The 20,256-nt window shown below is 37.4% G+C and overlaps 1 protein-coding gene and 1 pseudogene across 1 annotated transcript in view; both read left to right on the top strand.

Annotated features, from left to right (window-relative positions):
* The window catches only part of LOC123925269 (phospholipid-transporting ATPase IB-like), a 207,669-nt gene that overhangs the window by 153,559 nt on the left and 33,854 nt on the right, over positions 1-20,256 (top strand). The gene's annotated exons all lie outside the window — the stretch shown is intronic.
* Positions 8,757-10,791, top strand: LOC123925308 (annotated as a pseudogene).

Below are 20,256 nucleotides of genomic sequence, written 5' to 3'. Positions count from 1 at the left end.
GAGGCAAAATTAATGAGTGTGGCCAAGAGATTAGAGCCCCTTTTTCCCAATCAAATTTTGTCCATAGGACAGTCTCTACCACAGGCATGACAGGCTAAGAATACTTAGCTCCTGATCACTCACAACACTTGCTTGTAAGGCAGAGAATCTCTAAGAGATTATTGGGAATGCAAGCCAAGAAGACCAGTGACTACAACCTCACTGTCACCAAGCGTAGTGGCAATAAGTTTTGCCTATGGTGACAGGTAGAACATACGAAGAGAGAACTCCAAAACTCTTCCCAAAGGAAGTGACTATTTGAAACAGACTAGAGGGAGAGTTCAAGTCTAGGGATGTTCTCAAAAATAATAACTCTTCCTAATTGAGACCAATAAGATAATCATAGGCCTACTAGTTTACCAGAATGAACCAAGCACAGTAACAAAAATAGCTCTTCTAAGGTAAGAACAAACCTCAAAGACTTGTCTCAAAATCATCCAAGTCTGAATTTAATGTGATCAGACTGCTGTACAATTTATGCTCCAGAACACTGTCAAAAATAATAGACTAGGGGCACCTGGGTGGCTCAGTGGGTTAAGCTGCTGCCTTCGGCTCAGGTCATGATCTCAGGGTCCTGGGATCGAGTCCCACGTCGGGCTCTCTGCTCAGCAGGGAGCCTGCTTCTCCCTCTCTCTCTCTCTCTCTCTCTGCCTGCCTCTCTGCCTACTTGTGATCTCTCTCTGCCAAATAAATGAATAAAATCTAAAAAAAAAAAAATAAAAAAATAATAGACTAACCTGTGAGTAATTAGTGGAGCCTAACAACTGGTGTAATGCTAAATGAGTCAGATATCTTAATGGAGAAATCAGGGAAAAACACAGTCAAGACAGATCAGATAAAACCAAGGTGGCTTTGCTTGCCCAGGGCTTCACCTTCCAAGGTACAAAACCAAGGTTTAATGGACTTCACTAAAACAGCCAGCCAAACCACAAAACAAACAAACATCAAAACAAATATAAGCCTTGGAGGGAAGGAGGATTATTCAGAGTAGCTACAATACATTATGTAAAATTTCCAGTTTTCAACAACCAAAAAGTACAAGACACACAAAGAGACAGGACTGCATGACCTGTACACCAAGAAGTAAGTAGGTAACAGAAATTGCCTATGAGAGGGCATACATGTCAGATTTAACAGAGTTCAAATTAGCTGATATAAACATGTTCAAAAAACCAAAAGAAATGCTTAAAGGTATGAAGGTATGAAGGCACATCAAACAGATTGTTGATAAAGAGATAGAAATTATAATAACCAAATGAAAACTTTTAATTAAAAAAAAAGAACAATTCATTAGAGTGGCTCAATGGTAGGTTTAAACTGGAAGAAGAAAGAATTATGAAACCTGATCTTACATTAATAGAAAGTATGCAATTTGAAGACCAGAGAGAAAGTAGAATGAAGAAAATAATAATGAACAGACTCAGAGATGATAGTCTTTAAACACACCAATATAGGCATATGGGAGTATAAGAATAAGAGCAGGAAAAAAAAATGAAGTAGGAAAATATTCAAGGGAATTATAGCTAAAGAGCTTCAAATTAGCTTAATACCATTAATGTGTACATTCAAGGGGGCTCAGTGAATTTTAAGTGAGATAACTTCAAAGAGATCTATATCTAGACACATTGTAGGAAAAATTTTGAAAGCCAAAAATGATGGGATAAGATTGAAAGCAGCAAAAGAAAAATGACCCAGGTACAAGGGAGCTCCAATATGATTTTCAGATGACTTCTCATTGCACCCAAAAAAATGGAGGCCAGAAGGCAGTGGGATGACAAATTCAAAGTTTTGAAAGAATAAAATTCCTGTCAACCAAGAATCTTATGCCCAGCAAATAGTCTTTCAAAAATAGAGGCAAAATAAAGATATTCCCATGTTAACAGAGAAATGAGAAGACTTGTTACTATAATATACACTTTTCAAGAAATACTAAAAGAAGTTCTTCAAATTAAAAATAAGTAAATCCGGAGTCAAGATGGTGGAGAAGTAGCAGGCTGAGACTACATCAGGTAGCAGGAGATCAGCTCGATAGCTTATCTAAACATTGCAAACACCTACGAATCCAACGGGAGATCGAAGAGAAGAAGAACAGCAATTCTAGAAACAGAAAATCAACCACTTTCTGAAAGGTACGACTGGCGGAGAAGTGAATCTAAAACGACGGGAATAGACCGCGGGGGAAGGGGCCGGCTCCCGGCAAGCGGCGGAACAATGGAGCACAAAATCAGGACTTTTAAAAGTCTGTTCCGCTGAGGGACATTGCTCCAGAGGCTGAACTGGGGTGAAGCCCACGCGGGGTCAGCATGGCCCCAGGTCCCGCAGGGTCACAGAAGGATTGGGGGTGGCGGAGTGTGGCAGAACTCTCAGGTGTTAGAATGGAGAAGCTGGCTACAGAGACAGAGCCGAGGACTGAACTCTCAGCTCGGGGTTACCTTGAACTGGTCGTGGGCTGGGTGAGCTCAGAGTGCGGCTGGAGGCTGGGGAAATGGGAGTGATTGGGTGTTGTCCTCTGAGGGTGCACTGAGGAGTGGGGCCCCGGGCTCTCGGCTCCTCCAGGCCAGAGACTAGGTGGCCGCCATTTTCATTCCCATCCTCCGGAACTCTACGGAAAGCATTCAGGGAACAGAAGCTCCCAAAAGCGAACCCAAGCGGATTACTTAGTTCGGCCCCCGGTAAGGGCGGTGCAATTCCGCCTCGGGCAAAGACACTTGAGAGTCACTACAACAGGCCCATCCTCCAGAAGATCAACAAAATATCCAGCCAGGACTAAGTTCATCTAAGTTCATCTAAGTCTATCTATCATCTATCAAGCAGGTTCAATACCTAGGACAGCAGCGGAATTCCAGAGGAGGAGAAAGCAAAGCACAGAACTCATGGCTTTCTCCCCATGATTCTTTAGTCTTACACTTAATTCAATTTTTTTTTCAATTTTTTTCTTTCTTTTTTCTTCTTCTGCTAAATTTTTTAAAACTTTTACCCTTTTCTTTTTTAACTTTATTCACTAGTTTATCTAAAATATATATTTTTTCTTTTTTATATTTTTTCTTTGTTTTATTTTTTGAATTTTTTTCTTTTGTTTTCTGAATGTCTTTTTATTCCCTTTCTCCCCCCCCACAATTTGGGGTCTTTTCTGATTTGGTTACAGCGCATTTTTCTGGGGTCTTTGCCACCCTTTTAGTATTTTATTTGATCCTTCATATCCTCTTATATGGACAAAATGACAAGGCGGGAAAAATCACCACAAACAAAAGAACAAGAGGCAGTACCAAAGGCTAGGGACCTAATCAATACAGATATTGGTAATATGTCAGATCTAGAGTTCAGAATGACGATTCTCAAGGTTCTAGCTGGGCTCGAAAAAAGCATGGAAGATATTAGAGAAACCCTCTCTGGAGATATAAAAGCCCTTTCTGGAGAAATTAAAGAACTAAAATCTAACCAAGTTGAAATCAAAAAAGCTATTAATGAGGTGCAATCAAAAATGGAGGCTCTCACTGCTAGGATAAATGAGGCAGAAAAAGAATTAGTGATATAGAAGACCAAATGACAGAGAATAAAGAAGCCAAGCAAAAGACGGACAAACAGCTACTGGGCCATGAGGGGAGAATTCGAGAGATAAGTGACACCATAAGACAAAACACATTAGAATAATTGGGATTCCAGAAGAAGAAGAAACAGAGAGGGGAGCAGAAGGTCTATTGGAGAGAATTTTCCTAATATGGCAAAGGGAACAAGCATCAAAATCCAGGAGGTGCAGAGAACCCCCCTCAAAGTCAACAAGAATAGGTCCACACCCCGTCACCTAATAGTAAAATTGACAAGTCTTAGTGACAAAGAGAAAATCCTGAAAGCACCCCGGGAAAAGAAGTCTGTAACATACAATGGTAAAAATATTAGATTGGCAGCAGACTTATCCACAGAGACCTGGCAGGCCAGAAAGAGCTGGCATTCAGAGCACTAAATGAGAAAAACATGCAGCCGAGAATACTCTATCCAGCTAGGCTATCATTGAAAATAGAAGGAGAGATAAAAAGCTTTCAGGACAAACAAAGATGGAAAGAATTTGCAAACACCAAACCAGCTCTACAGGAAATCTTGAAAGGGGTCCTCTAAGCAAAGAGAGAGCCTAAAAGTAGTAGGTCAGAAAGAAACAGAGACAATATACAGTAACAGTCACCTTACAGGCTAATAATGGCACTAAATTCATATCTCTCAATAGTTACCCTGAATGTTAATGGGCTAAATGCCCCAATCAAAAGACACAGGGTATCAGAATGGATAAAAAAACAAAACCCATCAGTATGTTGCCTACAAGAAACTCATTTTAGACACGAAGACACCTCCAGATTTAAAGTGAGGGTGTGGAAAACAATTTACCATGCTAATGGGCATCAGAAGAAAGATGGGGTGGCAATCCTTATATCAGATCAATTAGATTTTCAGCCAAAGACTATAATAAGAGATGAGGAAGGACACTATATCATCCTCAAAGGGTCTGTCCAACAAGAAGATCTAACAATTTTAAATATCTATGCCCCTAACGTGGGAGCAGCCAACTATATCAACCAATTAATAACAAAATCAAAGAAACACATCAATAATAATACAGTAATAGTAGGGGACTTGAACACTCCCCTCACTGAAATGGACAGATCATCCAAGCAAAAGATCAACAAGGAAATAAAGGCCTTAAATGACACACTGGACCAGATGCACAGATATATTCAGAACATTTCATCCCAAAGCAACAGAATACACATTCTTCTCTACTGCACATAGAACATTCTCCAGAATAGATCACATCCTGGGTCACAAATCAGGTCTCAACCAGTATCAAAAGATTAGGATCATTCTCTGCATATTTTCAGATCACAATGCTGTGAAGCTAGAACTCAATCACAAGAGGAAAGCTGGAAAGAACCCAAATACATGGAGACTAAACAGCATCCTTCTAAAGAATGAATGGGTCAACCAGGAAATTAAAGAAGAATTGAAAAAATTCATGGAAACAAATGATAATGAAAACACAACGGTTCAAAATCTATGGGACACAGCAAAGGCAGTCCTGAGAGGAAAATATATAGCGGTACAAGCCTTTCTCAAGAAACAAGAAAGGTCTCAAGTACACAACCCTACACCTAAAGAAGCTGGAGAAAGAACAAGAAAGAAACCCTAAACCCAGCAGAAGAAGAGAAATCATAAAGATCAGAGCAGAAATCAATGAAATAGAAACCAAAAAAACAATAGAAAAAATCAATGAAACTAGGAGCTGGTTCTTTGAAGGAATCAATAAGATTGATAAACCCCTGGCCAGACTTATCCAAAAGAAAAGAGAAAAGACCCAAATAAATAAAATCATGAATGAAAGAGTAGAGATCACAACTAACACCAAAGAAATACAGACAATTATAAGAACATATTATGAGCAACTCTATGCCAACAAATTTGACAATCTGGAAGAAATGGATGCATTCCTAGAGACATATAAACTACCACAACTGAACCAGGAAGAAAGAGAAAACCTGAACAGGCCCATAACCAGTAAGGAGATTGAAACAGTCATCAAAAACCTCCAAACAAACAAAAGCCCAGGGCCAGACGGCTTCCCAGGGGAATTCTACCAAACATGTAAAGAAGAACTAATTCCTATTCTCCTGAAACTGTTCCAAAAAATAGAAATGGAAGGAAAACTTCCAAACTCATTTTATGAGGCCAGCATCACCTTGATCCCAAAACCAGACAAGGATCCCACCAAAAAAGAGAACTACAGACCAATATCCTTGATGAACACAGATGCAAAAATTCTCACCAAAATACTAGCCAATAGGATTCAACAGTGCATTAAAAGGATCAAGTGGGATTTAGTCCAGGGCTGCAGGGTTGGTTCAACATCCGTAAATCAATCAATGTGATAGAACACATTAATAAAAGAAAGAACAAGAACCATATACTTTCAATAGATTCTGAAAAAGCATTTGACAAAGTACAGCATCCCTTCCCAATCAAAACTCTTCAAAGTGTAGGGATAGAGGGCACATACCTCAATATTATCAAAGCCATCTATGAAAAACCCACCCCAAATATCATTCTCAATGGAGAAAAACTGAAAGCTTTTCCGCTAAGGTCAAGAACACGGCAGGGATGTCCATTATCACCACTGCTATTCAACATAGTACTAGAAGTCCTAGCCTTAGCAATCAGACAACAAAAGAAATTAAAGGCATCTAAATCAGCAAAGAAGAAGTCAAACAACCACTCTTCGCAGATGATATGATACTATATGTGGAAAACCCAAAAGACTCCACTCCAAAACTGCTAGAACTTGTACAGGAATTCAGTAAAGTGTCAGGATATAAAATCAATGCACAGAAATCAGTTGCATTTCTGTACACCAACAACAAGTCAGAAGAAAGAGAAATTAAGGAGTCAATCCCATTTACAATTGCACCCAAAACTATAAGATACCTAGGAATAAGCCTAACCAAAGAGGCTAAGAATCTATATGCAGAAAACTATAAAGTTCTCTGAAAGAAATTGAGGAAGACACAAAGAAATGGAAAAATGTTCCATGCTCCTGGATTGGAAGAACAAATATTGTGAAAATGTCTATGCCACCTAAAGCAATATACACATTTAATGCAATCCCTATCAAAATACCATCCATTTTTTCAAAGAAATGGAACAAATAATCCTCAAATTTATATGGAACCAGAAAAGACCTCAAATAGCCAAAGGAATATTGAAAAGGAAAGCCAAAGTGGGTGGCATCACAATTCCGGACTTCAAGCTCTATTACAAAGCTGTCATCATCAAGACAGCATGGTACTGGCACAAAAACAGACACATAGATCAATGGAACAGAATAGAGAGCCCAGAAATAGACCCTCAACTCTATGGTCAACTAATCTTTGACAAAGCTGGAAAGAATGTCCAATGGAAAAAAGACAGCCTCTTCAACAAATGGTGTTGGGAAAATTGGACAGCCACATACAGAAAAATGAAATTGGACCACTTCCTTACACCACACATGAAAATAGACTCCAAATGGATGAAGGACCTCGATGTGAGAAAGGAATCTATCCAAATCCTTGAGGAGAATGCAGGCAGCAACCTCTTCGACCTCAGCAGCAACATCTTCCTAGGAATATCGGCAAAGGCAAGGGAAGCAAGGGCAAAAATGAACTATTGGGATTTCATCAAGATCAAAAGCTTTTGCACAGCAAAGGAAACAGTTAACAAAACCAAAAGACAACTGACAGAATGGGAGAAGATATTTGCAAACGACATATCAGATAAAGGGCTAGTGTCCAAAATCTATAAGGAACTTAGCAAACTCAACACCCAAAGAACAAACAATCCAATCACAAAGTGGGCAGAAGACATAAACAGACATTTCTGCAAAGAAGACATTCAGATGGCCAACAGACACATGAAAAAGTGCTCCACATCACTCAGCATCAGGGAAATACAAATCAAAACCAAAATGAGATATCACCTCACAACAGTCAGAATGGCTAAAATTAACAAGTCAGGAAATGAGAGATGCTGGCGAGGATGCGGAGAAAGGGAAACCCTCCTACACTGTTGGTGGGAATGCAAGCTGGTGCAACCACTCTGGAAAACAGCATGGAGGTTCCTCAAAATGTTGAAAATAGAACTACCCTATGACCCAGCAATTGCACTACTGGGTATTTACCCTAAGGATACAAACAGTGATTCGATGGGGCACGTGTACCCGAATGTTTATAGCAGCAATGTCTATAATAGCTAAAATATGGAAAGAACCTAGATGTCCATCAACAGATGAATGGATAAAGAAGATGTGATATATATACACAATGGAATACTATGCAGCCATCAAAAGAAATGAAATCTTGCCATTTGCGATGACGTGGATGGAACTAGAGGGTATCATGCTTAGTGAAATAAGTCAATCAGAGAAAGACAACTATCATATGATCTCCCTGATGTGAGGACGTGGAGATGCAACATGGGGGTTAGAGGGATAGGAGAAGAATAAATGAAATAAGATGGGATTGGGAGGGAGACAAACCATAAATGACTCTTAATCTCACAAAACAAAGTGGGGGTTGCTGGGGGGAGGTGGGGTTGGGAGAGGGGTAGGGGGTTATGGACATTGGGGAGGGTATGTGCTATGGTGAGTGCTGTGAAGTGTGTAAGCCTGGTGATTCACAGACCTGCACCCCTGGGGATAAAAATACATTATATGTTTATTTAAAAAAAAAAAAAGAAAGGATGAATACCCAACTTTTGTAGCAACATGGACGGGACTGGAAAGTGATTATGCTGAGTGAAATAAGTCAAGAATAGAGAGTCAAGTATCATATGGTTTCACTTATTTGTGGAGTATGACAAATGACATGGAGGACATTGGGAGATGGAGAGGAGAAGGAAGTTGAGGGAAATTGGAAGGGGAGGTGAACAATTAGAGACTATGGACTCTGAAAAACAACCTGAAGGTTTTGAAGGGGCGGGGGTGGGAGGTTGGGGGAACCAGGTGGTGGGTAATAGGGAGGACACGTATTGCATGGAGCACTGGGTGTTGTGCAAAAACAATGAATACTGTTACGCTGAAAAAATAAATTAATTAATTTTAAAAAAACAAGCTAAAAAAAAAATAAGTAAATCCACTCATTGAACGCAGGGCTAGATCTTTGTATTTCTGTGTTGTTCTCCACCCCAGCCAGGCCCACACAGAAGCAACCATGTCTAAGGGACCTGCAGTTGGCATTGATCTTGGCACCACCTACTCCTGCATGGGTGTCTTCCAGCACGAGAAAGTGGAAATAATTGCCAATGATCAGGGAAACTGGACCACCCCAAGTTATGTCACCTTCGCGGACACGAAACGATTGATCAGTGATGCTGCAAAGAACCAAGTTGCGATGAACCCCACCAACATGGTTTTTGATGCCAAACGCCTGATTGGACGGAGATTTGATGATGCTGTTGTCCAGTCTGGTATGAAGCACTGGCCTTTCATGGTGGTGAATGATGCTGGCAGGCCCAAGGTCCAAGTAGAATACAAGGGAGAGAAAAAAGCTTTTATCCAGAGGAGGTGTCTTCCATGGTTTTGAGAAAAATGAAGGAAATCACAGAGGCTTATCTTGGGAAGACGGTTACCAATGCAGTTGTCACAGTACATGTGTACTTCAATGATTCTCAGCGTCAGGCCACCAGAGATGATGGAACTATTGCTGGTCTCAATGTACTTCGAATCGTCAATGAGCCAACTGCTGCTGCTATTGCTTATGGCTTAGACAAAAAAGTTGGAGCTGAAAGGAATGTGCTGATCTTTGACTTAGGAGGTGGCACTTTTGATGTGTCAATCCTTACTATTGAAGATGGTATCTTTGAGGTTAAGTCCACAGCTGGAGACACCCACTTAGGTGGAGAAGACTTTGACAACTGAATTTTTATTGCAGAGTTTAAGTGCAAACATAAGAAAGATATCAGTGAAAACAAGAGGACAGTTCTTCGTCTCCATACTGCTTGTGAACGTGCTAAGCGTACACTTTCTTCCAGCACCCAGGCCAGTATTGAGATTGATTCTCTGTATGAAGGAATCAACTTCTATACTTCTATCACTCGTGCCTGGTTTGAAGAATTAAATGCTGACCTGTTCCGTGGCACCCTGGACCCTGTAGAGAAAGCCCTTCAGGATGCCAAGTTAGACAAGTCTCAGATCCACGATATTGTCCTGGTGGGTGGTTCTACGCGTATCCCCAAGATTCAGAAACTTCTCCAAGATTTCTTCAATGGAAAAGAACTGAATAAGAGCATCAATCCTGATGAGGCTGTTGCTTATGGTGCAGCTGTCCAGGCAGCCATCCTTTCTGGAGACAAATCTGGAAATGTTCAAGATTTGCTGCTGTTGGATGTCACTCCACTTTCTCTTGGCATTGAAACTGCTGGAGGAGTCATGACTGTTCTCATCAAGCGTAATACTACCATTCCTACCAAACAGACACAGACCTTCACTACGTACTCCGACAACCAGCCTGGTGTGCTTATTCAGGTGTATGAAGGTGAGCGTGCCATGACCAAGGACAACAACCTACTTGGAAAGTTCAAACTCACAGGCATACCACCTGCCCCTCGTGGTGTCCCTCAGATTGAAGTCACTTTTGATATTGATGCTAATGTTATCCTCAATGTCTCTGCCGTGGATAAGAGCACAGGAAAAGAGAACAAGATTACCATCACTAATGACAAGGGCCACTTGAGCAAGGAAGATATTGAGCGCATGGTCCAGGAAGCTGAGAAGTACAAAGCTGAAGATGAGAAACAGCGGGACAAGGTGTCTTCCAAGAATTCACTTGAGTCTTATGCATTCAACATGAAAGCAACTATTGAAGATGAAAAACTTCAGGGCAAGATAAATGATGAAGACAAACAGAAGATTCTTGACAAGTGCAATGAAATCATCAACTGGCTTGATAAGAACCAGACTGCAGAGAAGGAAGAATTTGAACACCAGCAGAAAGAATTGGAGAAGTCTGCAACCCCATCATCACCAAGCTGTACCAGAGTGCAGGAGGCAAGCCAGGAGGAATGCCTGGAGGCTTCCCTGGTGGTGGAGCTCCTCCCTCTGGTGGTGCCTCCTCTGGGCCCACCATTGAAGAGGTTGACTAAACCAACCTGAGAATAAATAGGTTGAGCATTGTTCCACACACAATATTCAAAGGACCCAAATTTGTAGCAAATTCCATGGCAGTTGTAACGTTGAGCTGCTATAGCAAAAAAAACTGGGCATTCTTGATACTTGAATATAGAATATGTGCACAGGGAAAGGAAATAAACATTGCACTTTATAAGCACTGTATTGTTTTTTATTTATTTATTCATTTATTATTCACCCAGTGCTCCATGCAATACGTGCCCTCCCTATTACCCACCACCTGGTTCCCCCAACCTCCCATCCCTGCCCCTTCAAAACCCTCAGGTTGTTTTCAGAGTCCATAGTCTCTTATGGTTCGCCTCCCCTTCCAATTTCCCTCAACTTCCTTCTCCTCTCCATCTCCCAATGTCCTCCATGTCATTTGTTATGCTCCACAAATAAGTGAAACCATATGATACTTGACTATAAGCACTGTATTGTTAAGTGGAAAATGCAATGTCTTAAATAAACTGTATTTAAAATTGGCACCAAAAAAAAAAAAAAAAGTAAATCCAGTCTGCAAGAACCTTGGCAAAGGAAATTACGTAATCATGTAAGATGGTATAAATGATATTTCTTCTCTCTTTTCATAACTGATTTTAAAAGAAGTTTCATAGAAGAGTATAAATGCAAAATCTTCATCAAACTGTCAAACATGACAAAACTAGAATTATATATAGGGTTATCCGTAAACACCAAATGGGATCTATCGCAAGAATGCAAAATTGGCTTACCATCCAAAAATAATGTAATACATCATAACAATGAAGGATTAAAAACTACATGATCATTTCAATAAATTCAGAAAATGGATTTGACAAAAACCAATACCTCTTCAGGATAAAAGCAGTCAACAATGTAGGAATAGAATGGATCTTCCTCAATTGATAAAAAAAAATCTACAAAAACCACAGTTAACATTTTGCTTAATGGTGAAAGATTGAATGTTTTCCCCTAAAATCAAGAACAGGGCAAAGATATCACTTCTAACATTCCTATTCACTATTGTACTATAAATTTTAGGCAGTGCAGTTGGACACAAAAATGCAATGAAGATCACCCAGATTAGAAAAGTAAAATTAAAATGATCTCTATTTTCATATGACATGATTTTATATATACATAGAATACTAAAATTATATGTTATATATATAAAATGCTAAAATTCAAATACTTTTAGAAGTAACAAATTAAGGTTTCAGGGTATAAGATTAATATACAAAAATTCATTTTATTTCTATACAACAGAAATAAGAAACCAGAAAATTATATTAAGAAAACAATTATGTTAACTATGGAATAAAAGGAAGAAAATACTTAGAAATAAATTTAACAAAAGTGCAAAATTTATACTTTGAAAATTGCAAAACACTGTTGAAAGACATTAATGAAGACTTAAATGAATGTAAAGATACCCCATGTTTGTGGATTGGTATATCTACCAATAAGCTGATAAGCTGGCAATAATTCCCAAATTAATCTAAAGGCCCAATTAAATCCTTTTCAAAGTATCAGCTGACTTTGCAGAACTGGACAAGCTGATTCTAAAATTTGTATGAAAATATAAGTGACTCAGAATAGCTAAAACAATTTTTAAAAAGAAAAATAAAGTTAGAGAACTCACACTTCTTGATTTCAAAACTTACTCCAAAGCTACAGTAATTAAGATGATGCAATCTGGGAATAAGTATAGATATATATAACCCAATGAATAAAATTAAGAAATCCTCATATTTATTATTGATATTTAATGAGTATACCAATGTAATTCAGTGGAGGGTGGGAAAGAATAGTTAGTCTTTTTGAAAAATAGTTCTGAAGTAAGTGGATATTCATATACAAGAGTAAATCTGAACATGTACCACACACAAAACACACAAGTAAACCCAAATAGATTATAGAATTAAATGTAAGAGCTAAAAGTATAAATATTTCTTAGAAGGACGGATAGGGATAAATATTTTTGGCTTTGGTTAGGTGAAGATTCTTAGTTATATGAGACCACAACACAACACAAAAATAAATAAAGTGGACTTAAAAAAAACGTGCATTAGAAGGCACAATTAAGAAAGCAAAAATATAAACAAGATCAATGAAATCAAGAGCTGGTTCTTTGAAAAGATAAGCAAAATGGATAAACCTTTAGCCACTCTTTAATAAAAAAAGAGAGGACTCAAAGTCCAAGATGAAGGAGGAGAAATAACACCACCACCAAACAAATACAAAAATATGAGAATATTATGAAATATTATATGCCAACAAATTGGACAACCTAGAATAAATGGATAAATTCCTAGAAATATACAATCTTCCAAACTGAATGTAGAAGAAATAGAAAATTAAAATAGACCAATTAGTAGTAATGAAATTAAATCCATAATAAAAAATCTCCCAACAAAAAAAGTCCAGGACCAGACAGTTTCACAAGTGAATTGTACCCAATATTTAAAAAGTTAATACTTATTTCTGTACCCAATACTTAAAGAAGAGTTAATACCTACTTCTCAAACTAGTCCAACAAAAAAAAAGAGGAATAAAACTTTCAAATTCATTCCATGAAGTCTCTATTACCCTGATACTAATATCAGAAAAGCACACTACGAAAAACGAAAACCACGTAACAATAGTAACAATCAACAAAACAAAAGGCAACCTAGTGAATGGGAGAATATATTTGCAAATGGTGTATCTGAAAAGTAGTTAATATCCAAAAAATATAAAGAATTTATGCAACTCAACATCCAAAAAAAAAAAAAGTAATCTGATTAGGAATAGAGGACATGAATAGATGTTTTTCCAAGGAAGACATACAAATGGCTGACTGACACATTAAAAGATGCTCAACATCACTAATCATCAAGGAAATGTAAATCAAAACCACTATGAGATATCACCTCATACCAATCAGAATGGCTAATACCCAAAAGACAAAAAAAGTGTCGGTGAGTATATGGTGAAAAGGGAGACCTTATGCACTGTCAATGAGAATGTAATTTGCTAGACTCTGTTAATATAGTAAAAGCCATTGAACTGTACATTTTAAGTGTGTGGATGAATGGTATGTAGATTATATCTCAATAAGTCTGGTTTAAAAAAGTTAATGAAGACTTAATTTCATAATATAGCAAGTAGTCCAGAGAAAAGAATGCTCACTACATAGTAAATAGAATGTATTTGGGGGATCATAGATCATCCTCAAAATATAGAATGGGATCTGAACCACTGTAGTAATAATGAATGCAAATCCAGAACCAGAAATACCATGGTCGTACTAAATTAGTATTTCATAGAAATAATGTTGTTAACATCAAGTACTAAACTAATTTTCTAAGACTTTCATTTTTTAGCATTTTTCTCTGAGATTCACGAAAATTTTCAATCTCATGACATTTAACATGTCCCCCAGCATGCACCTGCGTGCGTGTGTGCGCACACAAACACACACACACAGACAACACCCTCACGTTCTCTATAAGGAATAATCAATTACTGGTTATTTGCGCTTTCTGGGTAGGACAGAGGACTTACTTAAATAAAATAATCTTTGCCAATTTCCTTAAAAGTTAATGGGACTGAATTATTTAACTGCTCACACCTGGTGGAGATTTGGGCACTAATAGGTTTAACACATGTTCAAATTTAAAGGTATTTTCTACATAACAAGCAAGCAAACTACATCATCACAAACTCTCACTCACCATTATGAAGTCAGGTGAAGTGACAACCAGTGTTTCCAGGTTCCTACTTTGTAAATTCAGCCTAAATGTGTCATACTGAATGTAACTGACCAGGTTTATGTTACCTACATAGTGTTCTTTATGTTTTAACTTGTATCATAAGAAATCTGTTAATGCAAGACATTAAAAATAAGTAGAGAGAGGATCATCTCCTACCTTTTTCTACTAACAGCAGCATTTCCCAAACTTGTCTGTATGTTAGAATTGGTGGAAGAATTTTTTTTTTCCACATTCCAAAGCCCAGACCATCCCCAAACCAACTGAATCACAATCTCTCTGGTTAGGCCACAGGCATCAGCAGCTCACGAAGCTCACCAGAATATTCCAAAGTATAGACAAGTTTGGTAATTACTGCTCTAGTACAAGTGCAAACAGGCAAGGAATGATGATTTTCCATATTTCAAAAATGTTCTCATTGTTTTTAATGTTTTACTATGCTTTGTATTCTATAGTATTAATTCTATTTCTAGTGATTTACAGCTAATGAAAATTTTATTCTAAAAGGTTACTGAATTATTTAGAATTTGGGATATATTTTTCCTTCTTTATTTACAGTGATGTCACTGACTGCTCAATATCACAATTTTTTACCCACTCTGAGTTCTCCAAGATTAAGGGGGTGTTGTGCAAGTTGCAGCTGGGAGTGTCCAGCATCTGTGGTAGTATAGGCTCTTCGGCAGGAAAGTAGGAGTGGTAATGGGGGCAGGGATCAAGACCTGGGCATGAGATCCTCACAAAGAGGGCTTGAAATGTTCTGTTGCCATAGAAGCCCATTGTATGGGGAGGCCATTTGCAACTTTGATATACATAAACCAGGGACTGTAATTTTACTTGTATGATGGTTTCTTATCAGATAATCTTAAATTAGAAAGTCAGTGTGACTAAGTGGACCCCATTTTATCATGTATCACTAATTATTTACAACATCACTAAAATATTTATACACTAGTTCTTTGTGATTTTACTTTGCATTTTCTGATGACTAATGATGTAGACCCTCTCTCATGTGATTGTTTGCTTGGGAGTTTTTCCCCAAGACCTTTGCCCATTTTTTTTCCCATTTTATTTATTTTTTCAGCGTAACAGTATTCATTCTTTTTGCACAACACCCAGTGCTCCATGCAAAACGTGCCCTCCCCATTACCCACCACCTGTTCCCCCAACCTCCCACCCCTGACCCTTCAAAACCCTCAGGTTGTTTTTCAGAGTCCATAGTCTCTTATGGTTCGCCTCCCCTTCCAAATTTTTTTTTTAATAAACATATAATGTATTTTTATCCCCAGGGGTACAGGTCTGTGAATCGCCAGGTTTACACACTTCACAGCACTCACGATAGCACTTACCCTCCCCAATGTCCATAGCCCCCTCCCCCTCTCCCAATCCCACCTCCCCCCAGCAACCCCCAGATAAAGGGCTAGTATCCAAAATCTATAAGGAACTTAGCAAACTCAACACCCAAAGAACAAACAATCCAATCAAGAAATGGGCAGAGGACATGAACAGACATTTCTGCAAAGAAGACATCCAGATGGCCAACAGACACATGAAAAAGTGCTCCACGTCACTCGGCATCAGGGAAATACAAATCAAAACCACAATGAGATATCACCTCACACCAGTCAGGATGGCTAAAATTAACAAGTCAGGAAATGACAGATGCTGGAGAGGATGTGGAGAAAGGGGAACCCTCCTCCACTGTTGGTGGGAATGCAAGCTGGTGCAACCACTCTGGAAAACAGCATGGAGATTCCTCAAAAGGTTGAAAATAGAACTACCCTATGACCCAGCAATTGCACTACTGGGTATTTACCCTAAAGATACAAACATAGTGATCTGAAGGGGCACGTGTACCCGAATGTTTATAGCAGCAATGTCTATAATAGCCAAACTATGGAAAGAACCTAGATGTCCATCAACAGATGAATGGATAAAGAAGATGTGGTATATATACACAATGGAATACTATGCAGCCATCAAAAGAAATTAAATCATGCCATTTGCGACGACGTGGATGGAACTAGAGCGTATCATGCTTAGTGAAATAAGTCAATCGGAGAAAGACAACTATCATATGATCTCCCTGATATGAGGACATGGAGAAGCAACATGGGGGGGTAGGGGGATAGGAGAAGAATAAATGAAACAAGATGGGATTGGGAGGGAGAAAAACCATAAATGACCCTTTGCCCATTTTTTATTTGAATTATTGTCTTAGGGAGTTGCAAGAGTACTTTCTTGATAAGAGTCCTTTTTCATGTATACATTGTAAGTTTTTCCCTTAATCTATTCCTTGACTAATTTTCTTAATATTATTAAAATCAGAAGTATTACATTTTAAGTACAATTTATCGAACATTTTTATGGTCTATGCTTTTCTTTTTGGCCTAAGAAATCTTTGCTCTACCCCAAGGTTACAAAGACTTAATGCTGTTTTCTCTTAGAAGTTTTCTCTTTTTAGATTTTATGTTTAGTTTTCTGATCTGTTTTAATTTTTGTTTATGGTTTGATGTAAGAGTTGAGATTTATTTTTTGCATATTGGTATCCAATTGTTATAGTACCTTTTATTGAAAAGATTATGCTTTTCCCATGAAATTATGTTGACATCTTTGAGACTGTATGGATCTATATCTGAAAACTGTTTCACTGATCTACATGTCTATTTCATTGGTCTGCATGTCTATTCTTGGACCATATTGTCTTGACAACTGTACTTCATATTTAAATCCTGAACCACGTAGTATAACTTCTCTGAAAAAAAATCTGGCTATTCTAGGTCCTTTGAATTTCAATATAAATTATTAAAAATAAGCTTTTCAAATTCTAACTAAAAATACTGGGATTTAGACCGCAATTGCATTTAATCTATAGATTAACTTCAGGAAAATTGGAAAATTGATATTTTAACATTACTGAGTCTTCCAGTTCATAAACATAGTTTATCTTTCCAGTGATTTAACTTGTCTTTCCTTTCTCTCAGAAATGTTTCAGAGTTTTTAATGTACGGTCTTGGCACATCTTTTGTTAAACTTATCCACCAGTGTTCAAGTTTTGAATGCTGCTATAAATGATTTTTAGATCTTATTTTCTAATTTTTCATTTTTACTATATAGAAATATTTTATTTCTTACAATAACTTGCATCCCGTGTCCTTGCTAAATTCACTATTTGTTCTAGTAGCTATTTTTTGCTTTATTAGGATTTTCTATATATATAATAATGTTGTCTATGAATAAAAATAGGTTTAGTTCCTTTCCTTTCATTTATTTTTTTCTTACACTGATGCAGAGTCTATGACCTCCAGAACAATGTTAAATAAAAGTAATGAGTGTGGACATTTTTGCTTTTTTCCTCCTAGGAGGAAAAATTCTTTTTACCATTAATTATGATGTTAGCTTTTTCATAGAGGTCTTTTTCCTGTTCTTCTGGGACTCCAACTACACATCTGTTGGAACTCTTGATATTTTCCCACCTCTCTGTTCATTTACACCATCTTTGTTTTCTCTTTTGGTTCATTTTTAATTTCTTTTGCCATGTCTTTAAGTTCACTGGTCTTTTATTTAGCAGTCTCTTGCAGTTAATATCAAATCGATGACATTTTCCTTCCATGTGCTAATACTCTTACATCTCTAGAAATTCTAATTAGTTCTTCTTTACATCTTTCCTTTCTCTCATTTTTTTCAAATGCCTGAGTGTAACTGTGATGCTTATAATAGCTATCTTATAGTTTTTTCTGCTAATACCAACATGTCTGTTATTTCTCTGTTGGTTCTATTACCAATTTTCCCCTGCTTATGGTCAAAATTTTGTTTCTTTTTATATCATACTTTTATATTGGATACTGGACATTGTGAATTTTATGCTGCTGGATGTTTTCTGTTGTATACATTTAAATATTCGGACTTTGTTTTGGCAGGTAGTTACATTCCCTATGAATAGTTTGAGCCTTCTAAGATCTGCTTTACTTCTTTGAGTCTAGAGATCTTTTACTATAGAAGTAAGTTAGTTCCTATAAAAACGTTAGCTCTTCTTGGATGTCTACTGAATGCTTCATATATTAAATGACGTCTCTCTATTTTGGCCCATGGAAATCTGAGTAAATCTTAGCTTTATATTAGATCTGGCAATTTTCAACTTGCAGTTCTGTGGTAATTTGGTATTCCAAATTGCTTTTTGGTGACCTTATGAAATTTCTCAGTATATGTATGCAGACTGGCATTCAGCCAAAGACTTATGAGGACCCCATGTGACTTTCTAGAACTCATTCTTAGCATTGTTCCCTCATTTCCAGTGTTCACTTCTGCAAATTCCAGCCATCTTGGCCTCTCTAAAGTCCAATGTCTGTCTCATTAACTTACTCAAAACGTTGACCCACCTTTGGGTTCTTCCTCTCTGCCACGACCAGAAATTGCCTCCAACTATGAAGTCAGGGCATTGGTAGGTCTCACCTAATTCTTTCCCCCTCTCTCAGGGATCACAGTCTTGTGCTGCTTTTTAGCCAGTGTCTGAAAAATTTATTTCGTATGTTTTGTTCAACTTTCTAATTGATTATAGCAAAAGGGAAATAAATGACTGTTTCTTCTTAACAGGTGGAGGGAAAAGTCCTAGTCTTGCTAATTTTTTTTCTTTTGTCACTAGTCTGTCATGTACTGAGAAAGGTAAGTTAAAGGCTACTATTACAACTTATTTGTTTCCCTTTTGATTTCTCATATTTATAGTTTAGAAATGTTTGTTATTTGTTGCACGAATATTTCTAGTTGTTTCATATGCATTGCAACTCTACCATTTGGCATTACAAAGTTCTCTTCTTTGTCTTGTTTAGTTCTTTTCAGCCTCAGTATCTTCTTAATATTACTATCATTTTTGTGCTTTTAATTTGTATTTTTCTTGCCTATAATTTGCTTTTCAGACTTTATGAATTACTTTTTTTTTAGGTCTGTTGTTTTTATACTGCATAGAATTGGATTTTGTTTTTGAGACACAATTAGAGAGTCATTTTTTTAAAAATGGGTTTTGTTTGAAATCTCATTTGACTTTGCACTTCCTGTTTTATATATTTTCTAATCTTTATGTGCTTGGCTTTGTGAGTTTTTTCTGTGTTGTCTTCTGGTATTCAGGAAGGTTTGAATTTTTTTCTTAAGCTTATTTTTATTATAAGTTTATATAGACAATGCTCTGTTTCTTTGGAGAAATTCACTGGTTTCCAAGTATAATAAAATTATGTTTCCCATCTTTCCATCTCCCTTCCCTTTCCTCTAGCAACCCATTATCTTGAGCATGGCATACATTTACATAAACTTGTAATCCCTTGATTGTTAGCTTTGAATATTCTTTATTGACTTCCAATTATAGATGAGAAAATCTGCAAACTTACTTGACTTCCCATCTAATTAACTTGTACCCCTGGATATTATATAAATTACATCATTCCCATATCGGGCATTGAATAATTATAATCAGATTGATCATTCTAGCCCTGTATTGTTTTCGTTTTTGCTTTAATTCTATAGCTAAATATATCAAATGCTTAAAAAAAAGTCTTTTTTCTCTGGCTTCACCAATCATTTCTTTTTTGGCTGATTATAATAGGTTTGTTTTTTTTTAATTCCTTGGTGAGTATACTTCATCTAATAAATTTTGGTGCTCTTCTAGTAATTTGCTTTCAAACAATTTTCTTTTTCTTTGGTTTAAAGATTTTATTTTAGAGGCACCTGGGTGGCTCAGTGGGTTAAAGCCTCTGCCTTCGGCTCAGGTCGTGGTCTCAGGGTCCTGGGATCAAGCCCCGCATCAGGCTCTCTGCT

This window comes from Meles meles, chromosome 14 (genome assembly GCF_922984935.1).
Source record: "Meles meles chromosome 14, mMelMel3.1 paternal haplotype, whole genome shotgun sequence".
Classification (NCBI taxonomy): domain Eukaryota; kingdom Metazoa; phylum Chordata; class Mammalia; order Carnivora; family Mustelidae; genus Meles; species Meles meles.
Note: the sequence above shows the minus strand (reverse complement) of the source record. Positions and strands in the feature narration are given on the sequence as shown.